Source organism: Tursiops truncatus, chromosome 12 (assembly GCF_011762595.2).
Source record: "Tursiops truncatus isolate mTurTru1 chromosome 12, mTurTru1.mat.Y, whole genome shotgun sequence".
NCBI lineage: Eukaryota > Metazoa > Chordata > Mammalia > Artiodactyla > Delphinidae > Tursiops > Tursiops truncatus.
Window position 1 is genome coordinate 44,542,428 of NC_047045.1, and position 20,828 is coordinate 44,563,255.

At 36.6% G+C, this 20,828-nt stretch overlaps 1 long non-coding RNA gene across 1 annotated transcript; it reads right to left on the reverse strand.

Moving 5' to 3' along the window:
* Nucleotides 1-1,083: 1,083 nt before the first annotated feature.
* Nucleotides 1,084-11,492, reverse strand: LOC141276092 (uncharacterized). The gene is made up of 3 exons (XR_012325034.1): nucleotides 11,375-11,492; nucleotides 9,799-9,966; nucleotides 1,084-1,250 (listed from the first exon to the last, which is right to left on the reverse strand). It is a non-coding gene; the product is annotated as an uncharacterized lncRNA (long non-coding RNA).
* Nucleotides 11,493-20,828: the final 9,336 nt, after the last annotated feature.

Here is a 20,828-nt window from a genome sequence, read left to right on the forward strand (position 1 = left end):
CTTGAGTTCAATTCATGACTAGAACAGCAAAGAAAGAGGATTCTTTTTCAAAAGAAACTAAAACTGCAAGAAAGAAATCTATTTTCCTGAATACACTGTAATTATGATGACTTGTTTTTCTTCTTTGGTCTCAATTCAAAAGTGACCATCGGGCTTCCCTGGTGGCGCAGTGGTTGAGAGCCCGCCTGCCGATGCAGGGGACACGGGTTCGTGCCCCGGTCCGGGAAGATCCCACATGCCGCGGAGCGGCTGGGCCCGTGAGCCATGGCCGCTGAGCCTGCGCGTCCGGAGCCTGTGCTCCGCAACGGGAGAGGCCACAACAGTGAGAGGCCCGCGTACCGCAAAAAAAAAAAAAAGTGACCATCACTTGGATATCTTCCTCAGTGGAAAGCAAGGATAAGTAATCAGAAATAGATATACGTTTTTAGCTTATTCTATTTGAGATATTTGGAAATTCAGCATTTTAGTCAGAACCTTATAAAACAAATTACTCTGGACATTTGTTGTATTCAGGTGTTTTTTCACACTGTATGTATAATTTTATATAAACTCTAAATGAAGAGCTGTGACTGATTTAGAGTTTGAAACTTTTAGATTATACTTAACTTTTTGTTAAAACTTCAAAACAAAAGAGCTGGTACACTTGAAACTAATACAACATCGTAAAATAACAATACTTCAATTTTAAAAGAAGAGCTGGCATTTTAGCACAATGCACATAAAGCCTTGCCTCTTCTCCCTCTTCCCCCACTTCCCTCTCCCACACCCCCTGGGTTCCAGTGTACAATATTTCCCGTGGCTCCATCCCCTTGGTGTAATTATCACATAGCTATCCCTTCTCCTCAGTAGGAGGAAAACCTTGACCATGCTTCATTTTAAGAAGGTGGAAACTACAGCTAAATCACTCATTTGCACAGAAAAGCGTGAGCAAAGATTTTATTTATACTTTTCAAATAGAAAGAGGTGATCCCTTGGTCAAGGAACTGGTATTTTAATGACATGTCGTCTGTATTTGTTACAGATAAAAATCAAATGGTGGTCTGGATTCTTTCCTCCCAAATCACAAGTCTGATTTCTCTCCTTTAATCTCCACTCCAAAAACTAGTTGCCTTGAAGGAAACATTACCTTGAGGAGGAGTGCTTTCTTCTTCTTCCTTTTATTTTTTTCTTTTTAAAGCAGGAGTTGGCATCTGGATGCCTCAAGTTGCCAGGTATATTCCATGTAGAACTACAGCTGTTCCCTCTGCTAACTGGAGAAATAAAGAGCAAGAAACTGCTAGACACTGGGAGTCAGCAAGAGATAATGTACTGTTATTATTTTAATTACACAGGGCTCCTGATTTGTATTGTAATTGTAATATAATAGTTTTTAAAGTCCATGGTATTCATGGAAAAATACCAAATATGTCATTTTCAGTAGTACTAAAGTTTACCAACAAGAGCAATGCACACATAAACTAGGAGAGAGGGAACAATGATGATTGCCATAGTTTTTGAAGCTCTGTCTTAAAGTCAGTCTAACTGGGAGATGAATGAAACAAGAGCAAAAATTGAATATGTTCTTTAGTTAATCTGCATGATATCATTCTTTTCATGATCGCTTTCTATCGTAAGATATGTGTATCTAAAATGTTTCCTACATAACTATATTATTTTTACATTGTAGAGTTTCTCAAAATATAATTTTACTAGTAAGTTATCATTGCTTTGGGTCCATATCTGTATTTACTTAAAAATTGATGGTTTAGACAATTGGATTACATTCTACACAAAAACAAAGTCAAAGAGAGTATTTTTAAAAATAAGTCCAGTTTCTGTGCATCAGTCATGATATACACTTAGATGTCACTAAGCCTCAATATATTATTACAGTTAATCTAGGCTAAGATATCATTACCATAACATCATGAGCAAACAGATGGCTGATTTAACAGATTGTCTTAAGGCAATACTGTATTAATCAATATGATTACTAGTATGGATTTAGTAGAAGATTTTTATGGCAAAATATTTTACTTAAGACCATATTTCATAATTTTTAAAACATATATTCATTACATTAGCATATACAAATATTAAATTTAACTACGTTTTAATTATAAAATATTAAATGAATATCTAAAAGGTGTTAGAAGGCATTAGAAATGTGGATTTAATCTGCACTCCAGTTACACTGTTTACAATGTAAATATTCAGCCATTCAATCATTTCTGAGAGCCTTCTGTGTATGAGGTAGTACTCTCAAGAAGCTTACATTCTAGTGAGAGTGACAAGGAATAAATTGTATCAGTAGGTGTAGCTATTATCAAGAAAACTAAAGTAAGATGGGGAAGAGTGATGAGTAGGAGACTGTGTTAGAAACCTCTGTTGGAAAACCTTTCAGTTAAGGTCAGATTGTTAAGCAAAGATCTGAATAAAAGTGAGAGATCAGGACATGCAGCTAACTTGGAAGGAGTATTCCAAGTTAACTTGAAATAAAAGGTAGACTTCTGTTATTAATAAATTGCTATAAATATTTGTTTATTCAAAAAATATTTACTGAACATCTTCTAAGTCCTAGGGACTGGGCTCAGCAGGATTACAGGGGTGGATAAGATACAGTACCTGTCTTCAAGATGCTCATGGAAAAATATAAAAAATTAATTATAACAAAAATGCTAATTACCATGATTAGAGCTATTCACAGGGCATTTAGCTACCATTTCTACATTTTAATCTTGATTACACTGTTAACAATGGTATAACTATAACCTCTAATTTGTCTTTAATGAAGACTTAATTAATATGGTTATATAATCAGATATATTGGGTTAAATTCTGGCTCTAGTATTGTATTAACCAGAACTCTTCCTGTTGCATTAATAGAAATCCAACTCTGGTTTAAACAAAAGGGATATTTATCGACTTTTGTTACTGTCAGGTTCAAGGATTGGCATTAGCTTCAGCTACACCTGGATTCAGAAGATGTCGTACGATTCACTTTTTTTCCATCTCTCAGCTCTGCTTTCCTCAATACTGGAAATACTCACCAGCAGGCTGTGTTTGTGTAGTGACAAAGAAGGTCCCTGGTACCTTAAATATACCCATTGTCCTGGCCTCTGGTCCTGCAAATGGTTATTCCTAGATCAATAACTGTATCCATCCTGACTATCCATTCTGGGGACTCACCCACACTTGAGGGCTAGGTCCGTGAGAAGCCGGGCTGTAGAAGTGACAGACCTACCAGAATCCTATAGTGTGGAACGGCCAGTAGAAAAATGGTTCTTCAACTAACAGAAGAAAGGGAAATAGTACTATGCTGGCTAAGACGAAAATATTCTACTACAGAAAGATGAATTCCGTGACCTTGGTCAAATCATATCTCCTCCCTGAGTCCCAGTTTCATCATCCATAAAAGCATCAACCTCGTGGTGTCAACTTAGATGAGGTAGTGTGTGTAGCAAGGTTAAGCACAAAGAAACAAATGCTTAATAAATAACTAGATCATTGTTACTACTTATAATAAACAAACATGTGGCAAATTTCAGGTAGTGGAGACCAAAGTATCAGAAAAGATGAAGGGTAGACTCCTCTCTGAAAATAAAATAAAGTCACAAGGCCAGCCAGAGTCTGGACACCATGTGCTCCACTGAATGGTACCAGAACAGGGAAGCAGAATCCATCACCTTTGGTAATAACCAGCCATTTAGTTGCATAATGTAGCTCAGAATGGAATTTATGCCTAAAAGATCAGAAAGCTGCCTTCTTGTTGCTACTTCTCAAATAACTAATAAAATGAACATTTTAGTGACTTAAAAAGAAGACAGATTGCCTCAGCAACATTCAATTCAATTCCTATTCAATTAAGTCGGTAATTTAAATTGTAACAATATGCACTTCTCTGCTAGGATGCTATGAAGTTAGTTTCATTTTGAATGAAATATAAATATGGCATTTTTATGTTTCCTGAATTGGCTCTTAGGCAGATAGGGCTGCTCACCTCTGCTCTAGGCCAGGGGTTGCAACCATAGACCCTGGACCAAATTTGACCCTCTTCCTATTTTTGTATGGGACCCAAACTAAGAATGATTTTACATTTTAACTGGCCCTTTTTGGAAAAAGTTTGCTGACCCTAGTTTCAAGATAATCTTTTCCCTGAGAACTTTATTCCTTTTTTGTTGTTTTTCACAGTTACTATCTAGATCTTGCTAAGCAGCATGGTTTATATCTCCTATGCTATTCTAGGCAGTTGATACAAAAGGATATCTCTGAATGAGAGAGAGATCTTTGTCCTAGATGTACTTTCTGCCTGTTTCATTCATTGTTATTTTTTTTTTGTTTTTTTTTTTGTGTGTGGTACGCGGGCCTCTCACTGTTGTGGCCTCTCCCGTTGCGGAGCACAAGCTCCGGACGTGCAGGCCCAGCGGCCATGGCTCACGGGCCCAGCCGCTGCGCGGCATGTGGGATCTTCCCAGACTGGGGCATGAACCCGTGTCCCCTGCATGGGCAGGCGGACTCTCAACCACTGTGCCACCAGGGAAGCCCTGTTTCATTCATTTTATCACATAATTTGTTTCTTCCACAATGCCTTTAAGGAATTTTGTGTGTGCCTACCCTCTCGTAGCGTCAAAGATGAGCATCTTCACCAGAGCTTCTGACTCTGAATCCCATCCTTTGAGTCTCCTCTCTATCACTGTTCATGTGCACCAATGCATTCTGCCACATGGCTGACTCTAGACTTCCTCAAATCTACACACTAGGCCCCCTTTACTTGCATAACTTTTTCAGACAAGGAGCTTACCACTCAGCAGACCTTCGAGGAATATATCACAACAGGTTAGGATAAGTAAAGAGGCAGAGCTACTGTGTTATTTTTGCCCCCCCAAGAAGCCAACCCGTAAGTTTGATTACAGGCAACATAGGACGGGGCTGGGAGAGCTTTCAAGTCATAATGCAGGTCTAACCCCTGTGTAAGAGAGAGGGAAGGAGAGAAGGTTGGGCAGGAAAAGTTGTAGAATGCAAGTATAGTTCTAAGAAAGTTTAGGCAAGGTTTATGCATAGTTCCTGGGCCAAAGGGCCCAGTCAGAGGAGACTGTATCTCTCAAAAAAGAGGATCAACTTACAATTTTCTTCTCATAGGTTCTTTTCATTTCTAACTTGTCCCCAAGCCATCTGTTTGAGATTCTGCAAATAATTTGTCTTGATGGCTTGTCACACAATGGAGAGAAGGATGAGCATGGCTGATCTGCAGCTTGGGGTGGGGGCCCTTTTTATCTAGAATTTCCTGCAGGGACATGGTACTGTCAATTTCCAGATCTGGTCAAGACAGTTGAAGGATGATGTCTACTCTTATTAAAGGGAATGTCCTTCAATGTGCTAGTCCTTCAATTTGTTCATTTTCCTTTAACATGTTAATTAAGGGAAGAAAAGTGAGAGAAGTGCTTCTTAAAAGGATGATATATGTGAGATTTTGAACTTCTGTATTTCTCATTTTAAACATTTCTACGGAAGTTTGACACTGACTTGGACATTTCAGTATAAAATGGAAATATCTGATATTCTCTCAGCTTTAGCTTTCTTCTTTTGTGTGTGTGTGTGTGTGTGTGTGTGTGTGTGTGTGTGTGTGTGTGTGTGTGTGTTTATGTACTACTTTCCCCAAGGTGTAAGCAATTTAGCTGATGTGCCCACTGGTTATTTGAAACCAACTTAACACATAATAAAGGTGAAGAGTATTTACTTTTTCAGTGTTCTTTCATCTATTTTCCAAAGGCTAAAGAATGGTGACCATATACAAACAATGCTATTTAGTCTTTTATAACTCTTTAAAAACTATAAAGATAAAGCTAGCTTTCTCTCCTTTTCATTTCCTGACTTCTTTCCACTTCTGTAGGCTCATCTAAGGGATATATATTTTCTCAGTTTTCTGATGAACTATTGTTGGGCTTTCCTTTTGTGTATGTGTAGTGGAGTAGCAATTTGGATTTATTAAGAAATGAATAAGAAAAGAGAAGATAAGCTCTGCTAACTTAAAGATTATGGATACTTTCTTTCCCAGTTAATTTCTTCCTCTTTTGGAGGACAGGAACTACATCTCTCTGTGGATACATGATATACAGATGATCTCACTTTCATCCCTTTTTTCCCTCCCCTTTGGTCTTTTGATATGTGGAGATGGTTTTCGAATCATTTTTCAATTACTTTCTTCTAGAAGAATGTGTCTTCTGTTTACTGATATTCCTATCCATTAGATTCAAAGAACAAGTTTCTAGCTCTGTGCTTCTTTTAAGAGGGAGAGACACTGTCTTTAAAAAGAACTAATAAAATATAATTTCTTAGAAAAAAACCCAACTTTTAAAATAGCTGCTCTTCCATTTTAATTTTAGGACAATAAGACTGTGTCTATGTTTCTATGTTGCTATCATCAGTGATTGTAGAAAATATTTTTATTATCTAATTTAATATTAAAATTATTTTGATATCCAGCACACATGATGTTAGAGGTTGTTTGTGCCAGCATGTTGGTTGAAATAGAATTCTAACTAATGAGAACCTTTATAAGAGAAGAAAATTCCAAAGCTCACACAAGGAATAATTTCATACAGATCTCTCCTATATTATATATGACTTCTATCATTGTAAAAAGTTACATATCAATCATAAAATATTAATAAAGATGATTTTAATTTTTATTGTTTTTATTAATTTCTTCTACTGCTTGTTTATATTTTTACAATATAATTATCTTTGCCATAAACATTAATAAACCTGTATTAATTATTTATAATATGCATTGACACATAACACCCATGTAATAAATAGACCTTTCAATTTAAACATGACTCTTGATTTTTAGAGGTTTTTTAAAAAATTAAAGTATTCATGTTAATTTCGCTCCTTTTCTTGGTCTTTCTTAGTGTTAGCTTTGGTGTGGTGTTTAATACTGGTAATATTGGTGAAGGATTTAAGTAAGAAAACTTATAGGAGCCCAGGAACCTGGGCACAAAAGTGGTAGATTGGGAGACATGTATGTATTGCTGGGGTTGCCATTTGCTGTCCAGGTTTTCTTTACTCTCTGTCAGCATATGCTATTTTGATCTTTGCCTTTTATCAACAGAATCGGGAGACATGATAAAGAAATAAGATCGTTTGCTATTTAAGCCATCTTCTTTACTTTCTGGTTTCTGCAACCTAGTGAAAAGACCAGTTTAAAAGTATTATGATCCCATTTTGAAAAATAACATACCTCTGTTTTTGTATCTGTAGACAAAGATCTGTTAACAATGCTTGCCTTTGTGGAGCAAGTTTATGGAGAATTTTCGCATATTATTTTAGTCATTAAAATCTTTTTAACAAAGTCCATGTATGACTTCTGTAATCTGAAAGTGTTAAGGAGTTTTATGGGTGGCAGTGAAATTGAAATTTATTTTGGAAGCATAAATCTTTGCTATTTTAACTTTAAGCTTAAATATTTTGATAAAAATAACTCTAGGTTCTATTACAAATGACCTAAAAGTTCTATATTTCAGAAATTACTTATAAATAGATTGGGAATATAATTTATCCTTTAAATCAGTATACTTTTGAGAGTGAAGGAAGGTCTTAATTAAAAATTACTACAAGTGAGTGGCCTTGACAGGGACTGTCCCAAGTAAACCAGGACATACAGGAATGGTTACTACTAATCAACTAAAAGTAACATATTAATAAAATAGATATAAAAAAGCCTATTAAGGAATCTATTTTGATTAATATGGTTTAATAAAGAATTGTTCTGGTGTTTAGTCCAAATAGCATTTTAGGTTTCATGTTAATATTTGAAGCTGATATATGAGAAATGTATTACCAGGCTAGTCAGAATAATTCAAAACTCAGTATAATGCAGGTGGGTCCATTTCAATTATCTCCAGAGGGTTCCTAACTAACTCCCAAAGTTCCTAATTCCCAAAGGGCCTCTTTCTGAGGCTGTTTCTATTACATCACCAAGGACCTGCTGATAGCACTGAGAGGGAGGCTCCAAGGTGGTCCTGGGTGGGATTTTCCTTCTAGAATACAATTTTAGTTTACATGCTCTATATCTATGCTACTATTTCTGTACCAAACTTTTGCTGAGATAACTCATCTGTGCAGAAATTATTCACAGTCCATTAAAACAGAGGAAGAGAGAGAAAAAAGTGATTGAGGTGAGGGTGAAGTTTGAATTCTGAGATAACTTTTAAAGAAAAAGATAATATATTGTATTGAAAAAGGCATTTCTTATCATTATTCCTTGCTGTTAAGTAGTTCTACTTATCATGTATTAAAAAAGACACGGCAATTTCCCACTGAATGTGGTAAAAATCAAAAGGCTATAAAAAGAAAATAGTTTAGTGTTGAGGCACCCTATTGGGTTGCTTATATGTTTGTATAATCTATCTACAATATCATTTCTCAAACAATAGCCCACTGCATCAGATACATGGAAATCTTTCTAAGCTCTAAAGACATATTTTTAAGACGGTGAATGCTATTTTCTCTCTGGCCAACTGCTGGGATCTGATTGGTCATTACCCCATTTCAGGGGAAGATTCAAGAGCTAATCAGGGGTGTTATCAGCTATGACTTTTATTGCTGCTGCACAGAAAACTTAGCAATAAAGAAAACTGTAAATTCAGGATTTATTCTTTGTAGGGGTGTTCCCCATGCTTGGAAGATTAATGAAGAATTCCTGGTCCATTGTTTGTTAAAGACACCACCATTCTATAGAATTTTAATTGTAAATCCACTCTTTGACATCCTAACTAATGGTTCCTGCTAAATTAATAAAAGCAACATATTAAATTTAAATCCCAGATAAGGTAAAGATTGCTGTTTTAATATCCCATCCATATCCTTTATCTTTCTACAGGGGCTTTCAGGCCAGTAGTTTTAATAACATGCATGAATGAAGATGCTCTTTTTTAACTCAAATGGTGGTGAAGAGTTTTTCCTTTATATTAGCAGGCAATCAATTCCAATAGCTTTTTAATGCTTTCTTAAAGAATCAATTTTAAAGCACACACTCTTCAGGGGACCCTCTTAAACTTCTTCACAGCCGGTCTTCTAATTTTCTATTACAATGCAATCTAAAGCAGCTACAAAAATAATGCAGATAATGTTTGCTGGGTAATGATTTCCAATTTCCCCATTCCATGTACCCTGTTATTAGGAGGATCATCTTGGTTGTGTAAATTAATTTTCAATTCACTTCTGGGGAACATTACAATGATTTATTCAGCACCAGTGTTGAAGAAAGTGTTGGGAAGATTTTAGCAATCTGAGAAACAAAATCAATTTGTTCTGATTATCACCATGTTAAAGGGAATAAAGGGGAGAAACAAAAAAGTCACTAGAATGTGTGTCCTGACTGTTGCAAGCACACTAGAACCATGATTTGATGCTGGGTTGTCACTTTGTAATACATGAATTTAGCAAAAGTACGGTGTTTGGTGATTCATCTCAACTTGGAGATTAAGTAATGAAATAGGAATGTTCCTCCATTTGATATTTCAGGTAAATGCCTTCAAGGCGAGATAGCCACTCATTCCTATTTCCTTGGAAGAAAGAAGTAACATACTAGCTTATAATCGAAGAGGAATAGATTTCCTAAGCAGAGCGTAATTAGCCACTTGGTTTGGTACAAAACTTAAAATAGGAACTATCAAAGCAATGTCTCATAACTATAAGAAGTACAACTTCCTTATTTATCATAATTTATCGCATACAAATTTTTCCAGGATTGTATATGAACAATGGTCCTTGTAATATTGCCAAAAAGTCATCCTTTGTAAAGGTTTTACTGACCTTTTACTTTAATTAACTTGTATGTGTTGATCAACGGAGTCAGATTTCACCGTGCCCAGGTGTGAATGTAAATCAATGCCCCATTCACTTCACCAGATCACTTATCTTCATTCAGCAGATACTCATGAGTAGGCTGTGCCATGCACTGTGCTGGGAGCTAGAGAGATGCTGAGAAAGAAAAGCAAACTGCTATAAATATGAAACTGCAACTTGTGACATGACCTATGAAAAAGAAGCTCATGGTAATATTTTAAATAACTTAAGTTTAACAATTTAAAGAATCAATTTAAAATTTAACCAGGTAAGAAAGGCTGGGGGGCAGGGGGTTTCCCCAGGAAGTGATTGTCGGAGTTGATGAAATTTGACCTGAATGATAAGTGAACTGACCAGGGGAAGTGGGGAGGGAACACTGTTTTAAGACAAGGAACAGGATCAGATTTGTTTTCTGAAAAGCCCCGGCTGCATTGTGGTGAACATATTGGTCGGGGGTGGGGGGGGAGTAGAATGGATGTGAGATAAGACTGTTGACACAGTCCAGAAGGAGGTAAATCATGCCCAGGTGGATGTACTGTCTTTCCAAACCTCTGCCCATCCATCTGTGGGTGGCCAAGTTGGACGTTCCTTTCTTGACTTTATTGTAGCGGATGATGAAGGTTCAGGTCTGTGTGGACTGAGGTGGAGTAGGCTTAGTTGGATTCCTGAAACTAGGTGCCTTCAGGAAAAAGATTGTGTAGACCAGTGGGAATGGATTTAGTATCCTTGACTGAGCAGTGGAAGGTCATAGAAAGATCCAGAAACTTGAGCTTAATTTATGAAGCTAAATCTTTTTTTTTTTTTTGAGTGTTAAGTCTACATATATTATTTGCGGACACTATTGAGAAATGTTCTTGTTTCAATAGAATATTTTTATTAATAACACATACATGTACTGCCTTGGCCTTGTTCTGTTTCCAAGTCAGAGCCAAGTTTGTCTCTTTAGTAGAGAATGGTCTAGTGAAGCAATTAAGCACATATAGTCCATGTTCAGCCTCATGTGTGTGCAAAGCCTGGCTCTGTCACTTACTAGCTCTATGACTCAGGAAGCTACCTAATTTCTGAATCTCAGTCTCTTCAACTGTAGGGTGAGGGCACTCAGTATCCCCTCAGATGAGCTTGCAAGGAATAGGTGAGATGGCGCTTGTGAAACTCCAAGCAGAACCTTTGTCATGTAAGCTGGCAGTAGTGTTGGTTCAGGGTACAGTCCCAAAAGTGTCAATTTAGGTTGAGCAGGTTTAAATGACACAGTCTAGACAGTAACATGCCACTCAGAATGGAAGGGTCACAGGGAACCAGGAACCAGGGCAGTTGTAAAGCAAGTTTACTGAAGTTCTAGAGTAAGGGACATGGGATTACCTTTGGAGAGCTGAGTGGCACCAGAATCCCCTGGTCAAGAGGAAGCTGTGTGGCAGGGGTCACTTGGACTGGAGTCTGGGGGGTTCAGATGATTTCTACACTCAGGATACATAAGGCCCTGAGTCTCATCTGATTAGACCTCTCAAACAGTACTGACTGTAGAGCTTCAAGAGACCATGAATACCTGAGGTCTTGCTCCTGGAGTCTGGAACCCTGTGCACTGTTTTCACTTCTACGAGCTGGGCTGGGGCCTGGGTCATACTGATCTTGAATAAGTCCTCCCTCCACCGTTTTCAAATGTACTTAGACCTGCAGATGTTTTTGGCATTGGATTAAAGTTGGAGTCAATGACCTCAAAGAAGTTAAGCACAAAGACACATTACCTGTTGTGTATAGAAATGTGAACTTTTGCATCACCCCTTTTAGGCTTTTTCATAGTCATAAAACAAGGATAGGGGTAGGATAGGCTCTCTATGAGACTGAAACATGAGCTCAATGGAAATAATATGGGAATTCAAGTTTCCTTCTTTAGACTGATTTTAACATTATTTATATTCTCTCAATAATGCAAACATAAATGAAGAACAAAGCATAACTGATACATGTGTACGTGTCTACTAAGTTGGGCTGTTCAAAGAAAAGAGGCAGTTTTTTTTGAATTTTATATTATTTCTTTTTTTATACAGCAGGTTCTTATTACAGATATATATATATTATATATATATATAATATATATATATATATTTATATTTTGCTGTTGTTGTTGTTGTTGTACGCGGGCCTCTCACTGTTGTGGCCTCTCCTGTTGTGGAGCACAGGCTCCAGACGCACAGGCTCAGCGGCCATGGCTCACGGGCCCAGCCACTCCGCGGCATGTGGGATCTTCCCGGACCGGGGCATGAACCCGTGTCCCCTGCATCGTCAGGCTGACTCTCAACCATTGCGCCACCAGGGAAGCCCACAGATATTTTTAATGTTTGAATTTTTTAAAATGTTAAATGCTGTTGTGGCAGGTAGAACAATTGTATATTTGAAAACTGCATTTATGAGAGTTAGTGATATAGATTTTTTAAATGTCAGCACTTTTCCCCCATGCATTCCAAAATCCATCATCAAGCTTGTCAAATGAGAAGAACCTTTCATGATTTCACAGGACAGGCAAACATTTATTAATCTCTTGATTCTTTCAAGTTTTAGCAATAAACTGACAGCTTGAGTTAGAAGTAATCATATCTAAATATTCTATGTGTGGGGGAGACATTACCTCCATCTACCTAATCTTTCAAAACTACATAAAAATGAAATTTGTCTGCCTGGTTTATTAATGCATCATGAGAAAATGAACGTGTGAATTGTCACCAGATTTATAGAGTAAGTTTCGAATGGTCTGATGTAAAAATGTAAGCCGTGTAGTATTTACGAAATTCACTCTGAAGGGGCTCTGAGGACCACCTCAAGGAGAGAGATAATGAAGATATATATTTTTCAGTAAATATGAGAGATATGTGGGAGATCATCTGACTTTAAAGCAGGCTATGACATGCCTGAAGTTCTTTTTTGAGGGAAACTGGAGACACCTCAGGTAAAGAGAAATTCAACTTCAGAGGTTAAATACAGTTAGATCAAGGTCCATTTGCTGCTCATTGGGAAAGAACTATCCTACATTTGAAGACACATAGAATGGTGAAAACAATCGGTGGTTTTAACAAATAACTGGACAGATGCTCAGGATTTCAGGTATTGGTTTGCATTTGAGCTACTTCTCACATGGGAAACTTTGTTTCTTACTCTAGGGCAAATTGTAGAATATGCAGCAAGAATTTTTTTTAAATATATTTTAATTAATTCATGGTTGGTGAGTTTCCTAAGAAAAGTTGGGAAGCTCAGCTAATAGACAATATAAAAACCTCTTATAAATGAATTATCCAATAACCAGAAATAATAATTGAAATAAATTTAAAATAAAAGTCTAATGAAGAACCTAACATTAATTGGAGGAGGTGGAGAAGTAGAAATAAAGCAATGTAGAATATGTAAGCAAGCCCTCTTTCTCCCTTTTTTCTTAAATTTCTCTTTATGTTCCACTACCTTCCAAATTGAATATATAAATGGAACAATGGAGAATAAAATTCAGAATAAAAATCTATCAAGAGTAGTTAATAAATATACATATCTGAAACTGGCATGAGTTGGTTAGTTTGAACATGTGCTAATTTTATTCCTGAACTTCAACAAAAACAAAGCAGAATATGAGATTCTGATTCACATTGTCTCAAAAAAGTGAACTTTTCCCTGACACTGCACTCTAAAAGCTTTTTTTGTCTTTTTTTGTGATGTCAAATAACAAATACAACGATAATAATTAAAACATTATACAGCACTATTATGTGCCAAGCAATATTGTAAGCTACATATAATTTATATATAACCCTCACAATAATCCAATGAAGTAGGATTATTATTCCCATTTTAAAGATGGAAAAACTGAGGCACAGAGAGAGTAAGCAACTTGCTCAGACTCACCCAGTAAATAAATGGGGGAACCAGGGTTTGAGCACAAGCCATTTGGCTTCAGAGTCAATATTCTTAACTATTATGCTATACTGCTTATATATACACCTAACATGTATATATGTATGTAAGTGTGTGTATCTATACATCTACATATTGTTACATAGATAGCCACACACCTATATATATATAATATTTAGTAAATCAATAATTTGGATTGTCTCTTGTTAACTCAGGGTTCTACCTTCATTTTCTAATGTCACTTCTGCACTGTAGAGAAGCTGGGAATTACATTTTTCAGAATTCTTTATTCTGTGTTGCTTCAGCTTAGAGCTTGCCAATGAGAGGCACTGGGTGAGGCTGAGGGTGGAACGTAAGAAGCCAGTTTCCTAAAGAAGCAGTTGCAGCCAGATGTATGAACAGACCTGACATGTCATGGAGGCTTCCCAACAAGCTCTTGAGAGGCACCTGCTTTCCTATCACAGACTGAAATAGTTGATGGACGACTTCCAGAGACTTTTAAGAAATGCAGAAGCTTCTGTGAGCTGTTAAGAACCGCTTGCCTCTGACCTTCTGACTTAGAAATTTGTGGAGACTTCTCTGACCTTCTTCCCTGCAGATTTTTCAAATTTTTAAAGCCTTGAATTCCTGTATTAAATGTGTCGTATCTAGTATGCAAAGAGCGGCTGTTGTCTTCCTGGCCATGGCCTTCATACAATAAAATAGTAAAATAGTCTAACATAGTGGTTAAGACCACTGGCTGTTGAGTTAGACATATTTAGTTTAGTCTTTCAATTCTACTACTGACTGGCAAATTTACTCAATATACCTATATATATATATATATATTTGCCCCTTTGTAAGATATGGATAATAACAGTAACTTTGTTAGTAGTACTTTAATGGTAGTATCTCTTTTAGGTAGTTCTGAATATTAAAAAAAAAAAAAGCAAGGCAGTTAGCACAGTACTAGATTTCAGAAGTAGTTATCGTGATTTACTGCAGTTTAGCTTAGAAATATTGTCCCAATTTTCTTATATCGTCTTTTCTACACATCTGGGAATTTAACATTACATTTAAACTGAACTAGTTAAATGAGAACTAAGGTAATATGGTACAATCTGGTTTCATTCAGAATATTTTTGTAATGAAAAGGTTAATTTTTCTTAAAATAAGAAAACAATGTTAGGCTTATTATCAAAAGTTAAAAATACAGAAATGTATAATGTCTAAAGTGAAGGAGTTTACACAACCATTGAATAACTATACTTATAGTTCTATACTTTTTAATATGGATGTGTGTTTATATACATTTAAACAAAAATTCAAATTATATTTGCTTTCCCACATTTTTTAACTTAACAATAAATCTTTACAGATCTACATATAGAGAAAGCTACCTTAGTCTTCCTAATGGCTTCACGGTATTACACTGTATTGCTGTGTCATACTTAATTTAATTAATCTTGTATCTATGAGTATTAAGGCTATTTCCAATTTATCTGCACTATAAAAATGTTTCAGTCAGCATCCATGCAACTTGGTGTAAAGTCTAATCATTTTCTTAGAATAAATACTTGTACATGCAGTTTTTAAGTCAAATCAAATGTGCATTTTCAATTTTTGTTCATATTATTAAATGCCCAAGAGAAAGTTTGAATAAGTTTTCACTTCCAACAAGAGAACATGAAAGTGTTTGTTTCTGTAAACTCTTGATAAGCTTCTGGGTAGCTGGTGATAAAGGTATTGTGTTTACAGTATCCAGGATTCATGGACAATTAAAATGTTCTTTATCCCATTTGTATCAAACATTCATTGTCTTAAGTGGGTCTTTGGCAAATGCTGGAAGGAAGTCAGGTTTCACGCTTCTCTGAGGAGTGCTCTAAAGGCCAGGACTCTGTGTTGTTGAATTAAGGGAAACTGTATGCTTTAGATACCGGCTGCACAGACCACAGATCCATGCTACTGTGAACCTGTGAGAGCTTGATTTGAGTTTCTGCTCAGCTTCAGGATTTTTCCAATTGAATAGAGGTGGGCTTTGGGGATGCTGAGAATATCACGTTAAAACAAAACTGTCTTATCATAAGAAGGTGAAGATGTATTTAGTTGAGATGTTTAGGTTCTGCACCAGATACTTAATGAAGCGGTAATTTGGGCCTTATAATCTACCTCTGTTATGGAAACAAAAATGAACAATTCAAACACCTCAATAAAAATGTGAGACTTTGAGGGCTTCCCTGGTGGCGCAGTGGTTGAGAGTCCGCCTGCCGATGTAGGGGATGCGGGTTCGTGCCCCGGTCCGGGAAGATCCCACATGCCGTGGAGCGGCTGGGCCCGTGAGCCATGGCTGCTGAGCCTGCGCGTCCGGAGCCTGTGCTCCGCAACGGGAGAGGCCACAACAGTGAGAGGCCCACGTACCGCAAAAAAAAAAAAAAAAAAATTGAGATTTTTGAATAAGAGTTAAATCTCATTGCTTACCTAAATAGGTGAAAAAGCTTCTAAACAGTGGAATGAGTGGAGCTCTTAGGAGAGGTCATTTCATTTTAGTTTAAGCCGTTGCAAAACCATGTTCTTACTGATTAATGGCAACAAGAGAAAACAGGCTCAGTATCTTTTTAAGGCCATTTTATGAAAGCAAAATGGGAACACTGGCCCAGAGAAAAGTAATGGTTTCCTTCTTAATTGTGACTAAAGAGAAGGTCCCCACTTCATCAAGACCTGCATTTACTAATTTAAATTAAAAGTGTAACAAGGGCTCAGGGCTCCTTTAGGCCATTTGAAATTGAAAATTAATTTGTCAAGAAAACAATTTCTTCTCCTCTAATTTCGACAGCAATACTATGTGCAGCCTAGTCTGTGATCCCTGCATCATAAGTTGTCTGGGAAATCAGAGGTAGATGGAATGAAGGTTTTCTTATTGATTGAACACAGTCAGACTTGATCTCATTTTTTTGTCTATATACTTCTTTAACTGATTCTCTATATATCCAGTTAGGACAAAAATGGAGCGAAAATCTAATAAAAGAAATCTGGGATTGGAAGGATTTGGGGCAAGATATTCCTAGTGTACTGCTATTAATTTGACTTTCCTACCTCTCCGCTAAAGTTATTTTGATGACCGTGGGTGTCAGAAAAGGACTATTGGAATAGGTTTTGCAAGAAGAATCTTGTCAATTTTAATTAGAACATTTTTCAAAAATGTTATATAACTTACATGCTAGCAATGCATATTTAAAGAGACAATACCTTTTTAGAAAAGGAAGAACAATGAAAATTGATTTGTATAGACTCCTAAATAAAAAGCCATTTAAAGGAAAGTTTTTTCATTTTTTATAAACTGACTTTAGCAGTTATTTTCAAATGGATGCTTAAGACAATAAATACATATATTAATACATACTCACTTCGATTGAAGTTTTTGGATCAGATATTTGACAGCAGGAAAAATATTATTAAGAATAACAATAATAGCTTAACTTTCTATAGTCCGTTACAATTTTTGTAGAATTTTACACACATCAATTATTAACTGATGTCGAAAATCTAGTATACAATTTAGACAGATAGAATTATCTCCCTTTTAAAAATGAGGTTTCTGAAGCTCTGAGAAGGTCACTGACTTTACTTCCCTGATAGTCCTAAGGTTTTCCCTCAGGGTACCTCCGGTATACTGTTCTTGGCACAAGACAAACTCAGTCTACTGTTGTGTAAGTGATTTACCTGAGATCACGTGGCTAACAAATAGTTTCTTTGGACTCACACTTAGTACTCCTTATACTTTAAAAAGTTGGAAGACATAAGACAATGTTCACTTTAACATTCATTGCAAAATTAAGCCCTTTTTGATCTGATGGTCTAGCTGAGTTAAGGGGAGTAAACCTTTTCTGCCAGAGCGTTTTCCCTTTTGAAATCTCCATGAATTAAGGTCAGTCAATTAACGAATGTTTTTCTTTGAAATTCCATCTAGTGGATGCTATGGTACAATGCCCAGAACTCTTCAGGACTGAACCTTCTTGTCCAAGGGCATACCGTCTACTGCGTGGGTGGGTCTAGCCTGCATCCAATGACTCCTACATGCTGAAGCATAAATGCTCTGTCTCTTTGCATCAAGACAAGACACTCTCAAGGACCATCGTAGCTTCAGAGCTCACCTGGTACAACTGTTTCACAGTTCACCTTCTCCCTATGCCCAACCCGCTTGGCTCATCTCTCATAGGTATTGTTCTTGGGCAAACTTCCCAATGACCTCTTACATACAAATCTCTGATCTCAGAGTCTGTCTCCTGGGAATGTGATTTAAGAGACTCCATGCCTGGACTCTTGCTGGGGATGGGTAGAAACTGGGTTCTGCCGAGCCCATGGTTTTTTTCATGTAATTTCAAGGCCTTTTCATGACGTTTCTCTGGGTGGAAGGGTAGTTTGACTTCTTCCTTGGCGACTTAGGACTTTGAGAGACCAGGGCTGAAGCATCCAGTCCTCTTAAAGGCTGAGCCTAGGAATAGCAGAGCATCACTTTCTTTGTCCTCTATTGGTCAAAGCAATAGGCCAGCCAAAATTCAAGGGAAGAGAAAGAAAGTGGGAGAAGTATGAAAGAATTTGAGTTTATCTTTATCTGCTACATGTACTAATTGAAATATGATTTAGCCTGACAGGGAGAAATGGTTTTTTCCCCTATTTCTTTACACAGGAGGGCAGAGTTTACACCTAAGAATGTATTAGTTAGCCTGGTGCACTTTTTAGTGTCAATAGAAAGAAATCAAGACATTCTCATGGGCCATGGCTGGGGCAGAGGGTGTGATGGGGGAGGTAATGTGTAGAAGGAAGGTCAATGAATTATTCCTCTTCTGTATAAACTATTAGAGGAATATCCATCATAGGTATATACTTTCAATCTATATTTATATTGGTTGTTCCTATGTATACAAAAATATAACAAATCAGATGCTGAGTTGGTTAGAAGTTAAAAACCTGAGACATGAAATCAGAGTCTTACATTTGAGTTTCGGTTTTGCCACTGAATGAATGTGTGACCTCTGATGAATGAACATTTGAGCCTACTTTCCACCTGTACAATAGGGGTAATAATGCCTACTTTATGGATTTTGAAAGTCAAGTAAGATGAAATAAGATAATGTTTATAATGTATTTGTATTGGGTCTGGTGTATACCAAAACCTCAAAAATTGTGACTAAAATTTGCAAAAAGAAAATAATAGAAGTCAGAATATTGATATGAAGCAAACAAAACAAAAAAATTAAGGGAGAAACACTAATGATAAAAATCACGAGTAATATTGAAGGAGTCTACGCGTTATTAAATTGTAAAATTAAGAAAGGTAGACTTGAATTGTTAAATAATAATGAACTATAAGGACTGCTTTTCACAATGCCTGACAGATAACAGACACTAAACAAATGTTGCAGATTCTGAGGTATCATGAAGATTTAAGTGGGAAATGAGCTGCATTTGAAGGAGATTGGTAAAGGATACGTAGAGGGTGGAGAACTAGAAAGTGACTTTCTTTCTCTGTGGAACCAAAACCAGATGGTTGTTTTCTAGAATCATGTTTCCAACACTATTCAGATGCAGAAACAAAACCATAGGTTTTAGAAGAAAACTTAATTTTCCACCTTTAGTCACTGGGAAGTCTCCCTCAGTTATTTCTCATTCTTCATGCTGATTAACTACAAATCCCACTGGTGGTAAATATCTAGATGTTGTTGTGCCTATGGTTTTTTTTTTTTTTTTTTGCAGTACATGGGCCTCTCACTGTTGTGGCCTCTCCCATTGCGGAGCACAGGCTCCGGACGCGCAGGGTCAGCGGCCATGGCTCACGGGCCCAGCCGCTCCGCGGCATGTGGGATCTTCCCGGACCGGGGCACGAACCCGCGTCCCCTGCATTGGCAGGCGGACTCTCAACCACTTCACCATCAGGGAAGCCCTGTGCCTATGTTTTAAAACTTTTGTTTTACTGTCGTTTTGACAGGACATAGCTAAAGAAGAAGAGAGGAGAAAAAGCTATTTTGAAGAAAGTATATGCACCAATCCATTTCACCCATTAAATATTGATAATTTTACATTACAGTTCTAAAACAACAAGGAATTATTGCTCCCATATCAACCGGTCTGAAACAGAAGCAAGTCTGTTTTCCTTCCCCTGTGGTTAGCACAGTGTGTCTGGACAAACAGACAATTAAGTTCTTAAAATATGCACCAAAATGAGGCTTCGACTGTGTGTGTTTTCATATTGTTCTACAACCAAAGACAGTTAACTCACTGGGGTGGCTTAACTTATTCTGACTCTTCTTGATAAACATGTGCATTATACGTAATATTTACACAGGTTCTTAGCAAGTTTCAGGAAAAAGGATTATTTGTAAAATAAAGAACTTATTTTTCACATCTCAGTGTTGCTATGGTGTAAAGAAGAATCATTCAACAGAAAAGGTCAGAACACCTTGATCATATATCTATTTCACCCTTTAGCTATTAGTGTGACCTCAGCAAAGTCACCTCTTTCATTCGACCAGCAGGTACCTCATCTCTAAAATATGACTGATGCTAGTTCTTGATTGACCTACAGAATAAGGCTGTGAGGCTCAAATGAAATCATAAATGGAAAAAAGTGTTCAAATGCCATATAAAGCTCGTTTTCCATTAGTACTTTAATATTAACTCCATAAAAATTTTGTAGTTTTGTAGTATCTGTTTGCATATACATGGCCACAAATATTTTGAACGTAGGGTTTTTAAAAAATCAGCCAGAGTATCTTCATGCTTTATCTCCAAGAGGCAATAACCTGCTTGTCTAAAATTATATAACATTTATAAAATAAAACATATGTAAACATATACATAATTATAATGTCATTTCATTTTGTATATGTGTTAGATACACATATAATACATATTATATACTAAATTAAATGATTTGTTAAAACTTAACTTTTAAATTATGTGTGAGGATGAGTTCTCAAGCTCTTATCTACTTTTTAAATGTTCTTTCTTAAATGCTGGTTTTAACATTCACCTTCTCCTGTAGCTTCCTCTCCCCTTTGCTTTATTGTATCACCCTTGTAAAATAATTGGTTACATAACCTTGCTGTCTGTGTCTGTTTCAGAAAACA